Source organism: Lissotriton helveticus, chromosome 3_1, assembly GCF_964261635.1.
Source record: "Lissotriton helveticus chromosome 3_1, aLisHel1.1, whole genome shotgun sequence".
Classification (NCBI taxonomy): domain Eukaryota; kingdom Metazoa; phylum Chordata; class Amphibia; order Caudata; family Salamandridae; genus Lissotriton; species Lissotriton helveticus.
In genome coordinates, this window is record NC_136061.1 from 923,947,706 (window position 1) to 923,962,254 (window position 14,549).

At 53.9% G+C, this 14,549-nt stretch overlaps 1 protein-coding gene across 1 annotated transcript in view; it reads left to right on the plus strand.

Moving 5' to 3' along the window:
• The window catches only part of NCMAP (non-compact myelin associated protein), a 990,488-nt gene that overhangs the window by 666,429 nt on the left and 309,510 nt on the right, over positions 1-14,549 (plus strand). The window lies entirely within an intron of this gene.

Consider the following 14,549-nt stretch of genomic DNA (forward strand, 5'->3'; position numbering starts at 1 on the left):
TACCTGCCCCATAAGAAGACCTGGCTAGTCAGGCAACTGTTAAGCATGAGATGGTGGCTCCTCAGCTAAGAGAGGAAGGAGGGTGTTAGGAACAGCATGTGGTAATCTCCCACTCTACAACAGCAGTTGGACCCCCTGAACCCAAAGAAGCCTCTGTATTGGCCCACCCACCTTTCAGTCGAAAGCTAAATGTGCGATTTTGGATACTGACAGTTGTCAGTAGCCTCTGCTTGGTCCTAGCATTTATGCCTGCACTGTCCTTGGCTTGGCACAACCCCATTTCAAATAGCAAGTTAGGCCACCTGACTCTGGGGGTCATAGTGGGGTTATTCCAATTGTGGGTGACCTCTTTGGGTAGGCTGGGTTTGTCCTGGCTAAGACAGCCGAGGTAGCTACTTCTATCCCCAAGGAATGGAGAGGGAGTCAAACAGATTATGCGCAGTTTAAAATGGGTCCTGTTACTGTTTCGATAGTTCAGTTGAACAGAGACAGTGACCTGGATAGAAGGATGAGAGGCAGAGTAGGTCCTGCAACAATGCAGCCTGTCCCCTTACTCTCTTCGTTACCTGACAGACTAGGAATACTCTCCCAGGTGGTGGCCGAGTCTCCTGGCCTGTGGACAGGGGGCTGGGGTGGCTTGTGTAGGGAACTGGGCTTGTGTTGTAGTTACCCTCCACTTTTTAGGTTTCGCCTGGGGCACGGAGCTCCAAGCTCCGCCCCCAGGAGAAATCTTATGTCTCTACAGTGTACTGCTTAGTCCCGCCCTCTGTTCCATTGGCTAGCTCCATAAATGGAGGCTAGCCATTGGAACAGAGATCTGTCCGTCATGGCCGGACCAGATTCGTGGGCGTTCCTGCATTTTTTTCCCTCTCCACCCTTTTTGCATCGTCATCGGGCGGTGGGCGGAGTTTCGTTTTTTTTTTTTTTTGGTGTTTGTTTTTGTCATTCCATGCCGACCACGGCCGCCGGAAGAAGTCCAGGTGAGTGTTCCTTTCCCGCCCTCCCGCTGTCCGTGTGCCGTTCCCGCCCCCCCCTCCCGCTGTCCGTGCGCTGTTCACGCCCCCCCACCTGTCCGTGAGTCTAACTGAGATATGCTCTTTTAAGGGAGGCTTTAGTTGTGTTAATAACCAGCAGGGCGGGGTGTTCCGTGCTTGAAATATGACTTTAATCCCTACTTGTTTGTGTATGCAGCAGCAGTATTCGTTTGAGCCTAGACTTTGTGCACGAGAAACAATCCCAGCTGAGTTGGGCAGCAATATTCCATAGCAGCCACTAGAGGGAGCCCTTGCCCTGACTGTTTTAGAGGCACTCGTAAAAGCCGTGCCCCTTTTCAGGTTGATCAGGGTTCAGCTGGTGGCCTGCAGGCGTGCTGCTCTTTATGTAGCCACAAGACTTATTTGCAGCTTGATACTGGGGCTGCTATATCCTTTTGCCACTTCTCCATTCCTTTCTTTACCTTGCTGGAGGCAAGATCTCGGAACTGGTGAGGGATTCTGCGTCTAGCGTGCTACTCCCCCATGCAGGAGGGGGTAACACTGCAACCTTGGTCTTCCTGTCTACTGGGTTCCAGGCTCACCCTCTGCCCAGTAGATGCTGGGAATGAGGGCAGTAGGGTGCCGAAGTATTGAGGTTGTCGGGTGGTAGGTGCCTTGTAGCTGGGGGGGGGAGATGTTGGTGACAATGTAGGTGGTGATGTCGAAGTTGCCCCCTTTGATCCACTTGAGCCCCTCTTGTAGCTCCTGGGGGTTCTAGGGTTGCATGCACATGGTTGGGTTTACTGCATTAGACCATGCTGCAGAGAGACTGTGGTAGGCGATGATGGACGGAACCGGGGCAGTAGTGAGTGAGGCCTCCAAGTAAACCGCAGGCTGCACCCAGGGCTAGTCCAGGCCGCCTCCGCAGTCCACCTGGTGCCTCTTTCAGCAGCTGCCGACTTAAAGCAGCTGCACTCACAGATTCCGTTTTCAGCCTCAGGGCTGCCAGATTGTCCAGCCAGTGGGGGGAGAATGGTGGGGAGCTTGGGCTGTCGCGTGACGGGGAAGGAGGTGTCCCACTAACCTGCCCAACTTCCTATTGTTAAACGTTAGGGATCTGGGCTTCCAAACACTCCTTTCTCTGAAGAAGATACATGTAGCTCTCTTACAGGAGACACACATGCTGGAATCTGAGCTTTTAAGGCTGTTGAAACACTGGTGGAGACAATTATATGGCACCAGCTACTCAGCACACACAAGAGAAGTATTAATATTGGTCGCACATGGGGGTCCCACTCACAATATTGTTCACTCAAATAGATCCAGAGGGCAAATATATCCTAGTAGATGTAACCATTGTCAGAAGGCCAATTTTCCTCGGGAGCATATACGTCCCTAACATTAAACAATTACACTTCCTTGACACCCTGTCCCCACATCTCCACAGAAAGTTTGTTATGGGGAGGAGACTACAATGTTTATGTTCGGGTAAAGTCGGGTAAAGTCCACGCTATATAAATAAAAAATGTGTTAAGCGCGCGTACACCCGTTCACCAAAAGGTCTCTTGGCACTAATTGGAAGTTCAAAGCCTTCCCGAGGTTTGATCTAACAAAAGTTTTGGGTGAACAGCCAAGTTTTGTAAGGCACAATCTAGTACTAGATGGTGCCTTGGATCGATCAGTGCTGCCCCTTCCCTTGGGTGCCAGCAGGCCACTGATATAGAGTTTTAGAAGGTAGGATATGCAATGGGTACTTACGGACTTGTGGAGGGAGACCCATCCTGAAGCTCAGGAGTATTCCTATTACTCTGGTGTACCCTGAGGAGGATAGGAGCCCCGGGAGAACCATCTACTCAGTGGTGTGAGGTCGTAGGCGTCTGCAGGCAGCCCGGAGCTTGCAACGCGGCATACGCCCCAGCTAGCGTGCCTGCCTCCTTATGCATCAGTTTGCGGAGATACAATGATGGGTGGGAGTAAGTCCGACTTCTCGATGCCCACATTACCATCCGACTTTCGCGCCTGCCTGCGGTACCTGGAAGGGGACTTGGTAGCTGCTGTGCGGTGGTTGGGCAGCGCCAGTTGGGAGACAACAGCTTTGGGAAGTGTCTTCACCTAAGTGCGTGTGGCAATAGCGTCCTATAGTCCAGTGGACTGCGAGCATTGCGAGCGTTGAACCTGCCGAAGTCGATTAATCGAGCCGCTACCCTAATTTGGGTTCAAAGGCGGGGACTGATTAAGAGGGCATTCGGAAGATAGTTAGGGGCCTTGATGTCTTTGCTTCGGGCAGGCACGGTTTGGCTGCATCAGGACAGGCTGTGTACCTGTGCGGGACAGGACAGACTGGCCTTTCAGTAAGTCGGCTAGTACAGCGGCTGCTGCTGCCTGATTGAGGCAGGTTTCCCGGCTTGCTAGGGGTTTAGAGAGCTGCTTTGTGGGGGCCCGCTGCGTGGTCAGGCTATGCGTAGGACACATAGGCGGCCTGCCGAGGGTCAGCTGGGGGTGAAGGTACAGTTGGTAGTCTGTGAGACCCCTAGACGGCCTGCCCTTATGATTTTCTCTGGCCAGAGTTCAGTGGAATCTTGCTTGCGTTTTGTCCGGCCTGGGAGCAAAGCGGGCTCTCCTGACAAGACCACCACCTCGTTCACCACCACCACCACGTCCACCACCACCACCACATCCACCACCACCACCACCACATTCACCACCACATTCTTCACCACCACATTCACCACCACATCCATCACCACCACATCCATCACCACCACATCCACCACCACCACATTCACCACATCCAGCACCACATCCACTAAATCCACCACATCCACCACCACATCAGCCACATCCACCACCACCACATCCACCACCACATCCACCATATCTGCCACCACCACAGCCACCACCACATTCACCACCACCACATCCACCACCACCACCAGCCCCACATCCACTACATCCACAACCACCACATCCACCACCACCACATCCCCTACATCCACCACCACATCCACTACATCCACCACCACATTCACCACCACCACATTCACCACCACCACATTCACCACCACCACATTCACCACCACCACATTCACCATCACCACATCCACCACCACCACATCCACTACATCCACCACCACATTCACCACCACATCATCCACCACCACATCCACGTCCACCACATCCACGTCCACCACATCCACGTCCACCACCACCACGTCCACTACCACCACGTCCACCACCACCACGTCCACCACCACCACATCCACCACCACTACATCCACCACCCCATCCACCACCACATTCACCACCACCACATTCACCACCACCACCCCATCCACCACCACCACATCCACCACCCCATCCACCACCACATTCACCACCACCACATTCACCACCACCACCCCATCCACCACCACATTCACCACATCCACTACATCCACCACCACTACATCCACCACCACTACATCCACCACCACCAATACATCCACCACATCCACCACCACCACCACATCCGCCACCACCACATCCGCCACCACCACATCCGCCACCAACACATCCACCACCACCACATCCACCACATTCACCACCACCACCACATCCACTACATCCACCACCACTACATCCACCAACACCACATCCACCACCACCACATCCACCACCACCACATCCACCACCACCACATCCACCACCACATTCACCACCACATCCACCACCACCTCCACATCCACCACCATATCCACCACCACCACATCCACCATCACATCCACCCCAACATCCACCACCACCACATCCACCAATACATCCACCACCACATTCACCACCAATGCATCCACCACATCCACCACCACATTCACCACCACCACATTCACCACCACCACATTCACCACCACCACTACATCCACCACCAAATCCACCACCACCACATTCACCACCACATTCACCACCACATCCACATACTCCACATCCACCACATTCACCACCACATCCACCACTACATCCACCACGTCCACCACCACGTCCACCACCACGTCCACCACCACGTCCACCACCACCACATCCACCACCATCACATCTACCACCATCACATCCACCACCATCACATCCACCACCATCACATCCACCACCACCACATCCACCACCACCACATCCACCACCACCAAATCCACCACCACCACATCAACCACCACCACATCCAACACATCCACCACCACCACATCCAACACATCCACCACCACCACATCCAACACATCCACCACCACATCCAACACCACCACATCCACATCCACCACCACCACATTCACCACCACATCCACATTCACCACCACATCCACCACATCCACATTCACCAACACATCCACCACCACCACAATCACAATCCATCACCACATCATCCACCACCACATCATCCACCACCACATCATCCACCACCACATCATTCACCACCACGTCCACTTCATCCACATCCACCATCACCACCACCACCACCACCACATCTACCATCACCACCACATCTACCATCACCACCACATCTACCATCACCACCACATCTACCATCACCACCACATCTACCATCACCACCACATCTACCATCACCACCACATCCACCATCACCACCACATCCACCATCACCACCACATCCACCACATCTGCCACCACCACATCCACCATCACCACCACCACATCCACCATCACCACCACCACATCCACCATCACCACCACATCCACCATCACCACCACATCCACCATCACCACCACATCCACCATCACCACCACATCCACCACCACCACCACATCCACCACCACCACATCCTCCTCCACCACCACCACATCCTCCACCACCACCACATCCACCACCATATCCACATCCACCACATCTACATCCACCACCACCACATTCACCACCACATTCACCACCACATTCACCACCACATTTACCACCACATCCACCACCACATCCTCCTCCACCACCACTACATCCTCCTCCACATCCACCGCCACCACCACATCCACCACCATCACATTCACCACCACCACATCCACCATATCCGCCACCACCACAGCCACCACCACATTCACCACCACCACATCCACATCCACCACCACCACCACATCCACCACCACCACCAGCACCACATCCACCACATCCACCACCACCACATCCACTACATCCACCACCACATCCACTACGTCCACCACCACATTCACCACCACCACATTCACCACCACCACATTCACCACCACCACGTTCACCACCACCACCACATCCACCACCAGCACCACATCCACTACATCCACCACATCCACCACATCCACTACATCCACCACCACATCCACTACATCCACCACCACATCCACTACATCCACCACCACATCCACTACATCCACCACCACATTCACCACCACCACATTCACCACCACCACATTCACCACCACCACATTCACCACCACCACATTCACCACCACCACATTCACCACCATCACATTCACCACCATCACATCCACCACCACCACATCCACCACCATATCCACCACCACCACATCCACCATCACATCCACCCCAACATCCACCACCACCACCAATACATCCACCACCACATTCACCACCACATTCACCACCAATGCATCCACCACATACACCACCACATCCACCACCACATCCTCCTCCACCACCACCACATCCTCCTCCACATCCACCACCACCACCACATCCACCACCATCACATTCACCACCACCACATCCACCATATCCGCCACCACCACAGCCACCACCACATTCACCACCACCACATCCACATCCACCACCACCACCACATCCACCACCAGCACCACATCCACCACATCCACCACCACCACATCCACTACATCCACCACCACATCCACTACGTCCACCACCACATTCACCACCACCACATTCACCACCACCACATTCACCACCACCACATTCACCACCACCACATCCACCACCAGCACCACATCCACCACATCCACCACATCCACTACATCCACCACCACATCCACTACATCCACCACCACATCCACTACATCCACCACCACATCCACTACATCCACCACCACATCCACTACATCCACCACCACATTCACCACCACCACATTCACCACCACCACATTCACCACCACCACATTCACCACCATCACATCCACCACCACCACATCCACCACCATATCCACCACCACCACATCCACCATCACATCCACCCCAACATCCACCACCAATACATCCACCACCACATTCACCACCACATTCACCACCAATGCATCCACCACATACACCACCACATCCACCACCACATCCACCACCACATTCACCACCACATCCACCACCACATCCACCACCACATCCACCACCACATCCACCACCACATTCACCACCACATCCACCACCACCACATTCACCACCACCACATTCACCACCACCACATTCACCACCACCACATCCACCACCAAATCCACCACCACATTCACCACCACATCCACATACTCTACATCCACCACTACATCCACCACGTCCACCACCACGTCCACCACCACGTCCACCGCCACGTCCACCACCACGTCCACCACCATCACATCCACCACCACCACATCCACCACCACATCCAACACCACCACATCCAACACCACCACATCCAACACCAACACATCCACCACATCCACATCCACCACCACATCCAACACCTCCACCACCACATCCACACCACATCCAACACCTCCACCACCACATCCACATCCACCACCACCACATCCACCACATTCACCACCACATCCACATCCACATTCACCACCACATCCACCACATCCACATTCACCACCACCACCACATCCACCACCACCACATCCTCCTCCACCACCACCACATCCTCCACCACCACCACATCCACCACCATATCCACATCCACCACATCTACATCCACTACCACCACATTCACAACCACATTCACCACCACATTCACCACCACATTCACCACCACATTCACCACCACATTCACCACCACATTCACCACCACATTTACCACCACATCCACCACCACATCCACCAACACATCCTCCTCCACCACCACCACATCCTCCTCCACCACCACCACATCCTCCTCCACATCCACCACCACCACCACATCCACCACCATCACATTCACCACCACCACATCCACCATATCCGCCACCACCACAGCCACCACCACATTCACCACCACCACATCCACATCCACCACCACCACCACATCCACCACCACCACCACTAGCACCACATCCACTACATCCACCACATCCACCACCACCACATCCACTACATCCACCACCACATCCACTACGTCCACCACCACATTCACCACCACCACATTCACCACCACCACATTCACCACCACCACATTCACCACCACCACGTTCACCACCACCACCACATCCAGCACCACATCCACTACATCCACCACATCCACCACATCCACTACATCCACTACATCCACCACCACATCCACTACATCCACATCCACTACATCCACCACCACATCCACTACATCCACCACCACATCCACTACATCCACCACCACATCCACTACATCCACCACCACATCCACTACATCCACCACCACATTCACCACCACCACATTCACCACCACCACATTCACCACCACCACATTCACCACCACCACATTCACCACCATCACATCCACCACCACCACATCCACCACCATATCCACCACCACCACATCCACCATCACATCCACCCCAACATCCACCACCAATACATCCACCACCACATTCACCACCAATGCATCCACCACATCCACCACCACATCCACCACCACATTCACCACCACATCCACCACCACATCCACCACCACATTCACCACCACATCCACCACCACATTCACCACCACATCCACCACCACCACATTCACCACCACCACATTCACCCCCACCACATTCACCACCACCACATCCACCACCAAATCCACCACCACCACATTCACCACCACATCCACATACTCTACATCCACCACTACATCCACCACGTCCACCACCACGTCCACCACCATGTCCACCACCACGTCCACCGCCACGTCCACCACCACGTCCACCACCATCACATCCACCACCACATCCACCACCACATCCAACACCACCACATCCAACACCAACACATCCACCACATCCACCACCACATCCAACACCTCCACCACCACATCCACCACCACATCCAACACCTCCACCACCACATCCACATCCACCACCACCACATCCACCACATTCACCACCACATCCACATCCACATTCACTACCACATCCACCACATCCACATTCACCACCACCACCAAAATCACAATCCATCACCACATCATTCACCACCACATCATCCACCACCACATCATCCACCACCACATCATTCACCACCACGTCCACCACATCCACCACCACATCCACCATCACCACCATCACCACCACATCTACCATCACCACCACATCTACCATCACCACCACATCCATCATCACCACCACATCCACCACATCCACCACCACCACATCCACCATCACCACCACCACATCCACCATCACCACCACCACATCCACCATCACCGCCACATCCACCATCACCACCACATCCACCACCACCACCACATGCACCACCACCACATCCTCCACCACCACCACATCCTCCACCACCACCACATCCACCACCATATCCACATCCACCACATCTACATCCACCATCACCACATTCACCACCACATTCACCACCACATCCACCACCACATTCACCACCACATCCACCACCACATCCTCCTCCACCACCACATCCTCCTCCACCACCACATCCACCACCATATCCACATCCACCACATCTACATCCACCACCACCACATTCACCACCACATCCACCACCACATTCTTCACCACCACATTCACCACCACATCCATCACCACATCCTCCTCCACCACCACCACATCCTCCTCCACCACCACATCCACCACCATATCCACATCCACCACATCTACATCCACCACATTCACCACCACATCCACCACCACATTCTTCACCACCACATTCACCACCACATCCATCACCACCACATCCACCACCACCACATCCACCACCACCACATCCATCACCACCACATCCACCACCACCACATCCACCACCACCACATCCACCACCACCACATCCACCACCACATCCACCACCACCACCACATCCACCACCATCACATTCACCATATCCGCCACCACCACAGCCACCACCACATTCACCACCACCACATCCACCACCACCACCACATCCACCACCACCACCACATCCACCACCACCACAAGCACCACATCCACTACATCCACCACATCCACCACCACTACTTCCACCACCACATCCACTACATCCACCACCACATTCACCACCACATTCACCACCACCACATTCACCACCACCACATTCACCACCACCACATTCACCACCACCACATTCACCACATCCACCACCACCACATCCACCACCACCACATCCACCACCACATCCACCACCACACCCACCACCACACCCACCACCACACCCACCACCACATCCACCACCACATCCACCACCACATCCTCCTCCACCACCACCACATCCTCCTCCACCACCACATCCACCACCACCACATCCACCACCACCACATTCACCACCACCACATTCACCACCACCACATTCACCACCACCACATTCACCACCACCACATTCACCACCACCACATTCACCACCACCACATCCACCACCACCACATCCACTACATCCACCACCACATCCACTACATCCACCACTACATCCACCACTACATCCACCACCACATTCACCACCACCACATCCACCACCACCAGCACCACATCCACTACATCCACCACATCCACCACCACTACATCCACCACCACATCCACTACATCCACCACCACATTCACCACCACATTCACCACCACCACATTCACCACCACCACATTCACCACCACCACATTCACCACCACCACATTCACCACCACCACATTCACCACCACCACATTCACTACCACCACATCCACCACCACATCCACCACCACATCCACCACCACATCCACCACCACATCCACCACTACATCCTCCTCCACCACCACCACATCCTCCTCCACCACCACATCCACCACCACCACATTCACCACCACCACATTCACCACCACCACATTCACCACCACCACATTCACCACCACCACATTCACCACCACCACATCCACTACATCCACCACCACATCCACTACATCCACCACTATATCCACCACTACATCCACCACTACATCCACCACTACATCCACCACCACATTCACCCCCACCACATTCACCACCACCACATTCACCACCACCACATTCACCATCACCATCACCACATTCACCACCACCACATTCACCACCACCACATTCACCACCACCACATTCACCACCACCACATTCACCACCACCACATCCACCACCACCACATCCACTACATCCACCACCACACTCACCACCACTACATCCACGTCCACCACCACCACGTCCACCACCACCACGTCCACCACCACCACGTCCACCACCACCACATCCACCACCACCACATCCACCACCACATCCACCACCACCACGTCCACCACCACATCCACCACCACATCTACCACCACCACGTCCACCACATCCACCACCACTACATACACCACCACATCCACCACCACCACCACATCCACCACCACCACCCCATCCACCACCACATTCACCACATTCACTACATCCACTACCACCACTACATCCACCACCACCACATCCACCACCACCACCACATCCACCACCACCACATCCACCACCACATGCACCACCACATTCACCACCACATTCACCACCACCCCATCCGCCACCACATTCACCAAATGCACTACATCCACCACCACTACATCCACCACCACACATCCACCACATCCACCACCACCACATCCACCACCACCACATTCACCACCACATTCACCACCACCACATTCACCACCACCCCATCCACCACCACATTCACCACATCCACTACATCCACCACCACTACATCCACCACCACCACATCCACCACCACCACCACATCCACCACCACCACATCCACCACCACCACATCCACCATCACCACCACATCCACCACCACCACATCCACCACCACCACATCCACCACCACATCCACCACCACATCCACATCCACCACATCCACCACCACCACATCCACCACCACCACATCCACCACCACCACATTCACCACCACCACATTCACCATCACCACATTCACCATCACCACATTCACCATCACCACATTCACCACCACCACATTCACCACCACCACATCCACCACCACACTATCCACTACATCCACCACCACATTCACCACCACATCATCCATCACCACATTCACCATCACCACATTCACCATCACCACATTCACCACCACCACATTCTCCACCACCACACCATCCACTACATCCACCACCACATCATCCACTACCACATCCACCATCACCACCACATGCACCATCACCACCACATCCACCAAAACCACCACATCCACCACAACCACATCCACCACCACCACCACCACATCCACCATCACCACCACATCCGCCACTACCACCACCACCACATCAGCCACTACTACCACCACCACATCCGCCACTACCACCACCACATCCGCCACTACCACCACCACATCCACCACCACCACATCATCCACCACCACCACCACATCCACCACATCATCCACCACCACCACATCCACCACCACCACATCCACCACCACCACATCCACCACCACCACATCCACCACGTCCACCACCACCAACACGACCACCACATCCATGTCCACCACATCCACCACCACCACATCTACCATCACCACCACATCCGCCACCACCTCCACCACATCCACCACCACATCCACATCCACCACATCCACATCGACATCCACCACATCGACATCCACCACATCGACATCCACCACATCGACATCCACCACATCCGCCACTACCACCACCACCACATCCGCCACTACTACCACCACCACATCCGCCACTACTACCACCACCACATCCGCCACTACCACCACCACATCCGCCACTACCACCACCACATCCGCCACTACCACCACCACATCCACCACCACCACATCCGCCACATCATCCACCACCACCACATCCACCAGATCCACCACCACCACATCCACCACATCTATGTGTGTGTGGCTCTGTGTCTGTCTTTGTGTGTGTGTGTGTCTGCAAATGCAATAGGTCTCGCAATTGCGAGAGATTAAGCTATTAGCATTGTAAATGACGGTGCCATTTATTTATCTGTTTTCAAAACCAACACATAAATAAAAGGTTTGTCATTTACAATGCCAATAGCTCTAACTTTTGCAAAGGCGAGACCGTTGCATTGTAAATGCTTGTTTAGATACTAGATGCTGATTTCCGACTCTGGCAGTGCCCTGAGGCCTGTTAACCAGACCTCATGCCAGTGCTCCTTCCCTAAAACAAGGTATAGTCTAATTGTGCTATTGTTGGCTAAGGACTTTAGTACCCTTGTAGGTCCCTTGTAAATGGTACTCCAGGTACCTAGGGCAGGGGTACCAAAGAGGGTCCCTAAGGGCTGCAGCATAACCTATGCCACACTAAGGGACCTGCATACAAATTCTACACAGACTGCCAGTTCAGGCTTCGTGACATGGTGCGGACCATGAGTGGAAACACAGCATGACACACCACTGTGTGTCATGCTTTAGGTACTGCATCTAATATATGTAGGTCACCCCTACAGCCAGCATTTGAGCCCTAAGACAGGATGCATTATATTTTTTGTGAGGACATATCTGCATGAGCAGATGTGCCCCTGTGATATCTAGTTCTAGTGCTAAATGTTGTAAGTGAGCAAGGGAAGCCATTGTAAGGTGTGTGTGTGCTGGGCACTGGTCAAAACGAGTACCCTAGCTACATAATGCTTCACTGAAACATATGGTGTTTGTTATCAAATATCTTGTATTAATAAGCCCACACTGATTCCACTGTTGTATTTATTAAGACATGCACCCAGAGGGCACCTTAGAGGTGCCCCCTGAAAACCTACTCGCCTCTGGTGTGTGACAAGTTTCTGCCAGCCTGCCACCCCGGACAGGTTTCTGAACTCCAAAGGTGAGAGCCTTTTGCTCTTATTAGGTCAGGAACAAAGCCTGTCCGGCAAGAGTTTGTCACACCCCCTCCCACAGGATGACCTGCTGATTAGCCTTCCTAGGCTGACAAGCTTTAACAGAAGTTGCCGCCTTTGAAATGTGAATCTGGCCCCTCTCACTTGAGAGGAAGCTGACCCCTCTTTGCCACCTGGTTTCGGTGGGAAAATTAGCTAGTCAGGTGTGAGAAAGTGCCCTCTTTCTGCATGGTTGCCCCCACGTTTTGCTCAACTGCTGATGTACTGTGACTGAGTGTGCATTGGGCTCCTGCCAAACAGGTACACAGGGCCTATGTTCTTTCCCTAAAACTGCATTGAAGACAAAACCCAATTGGAACTCTCTGGCCACA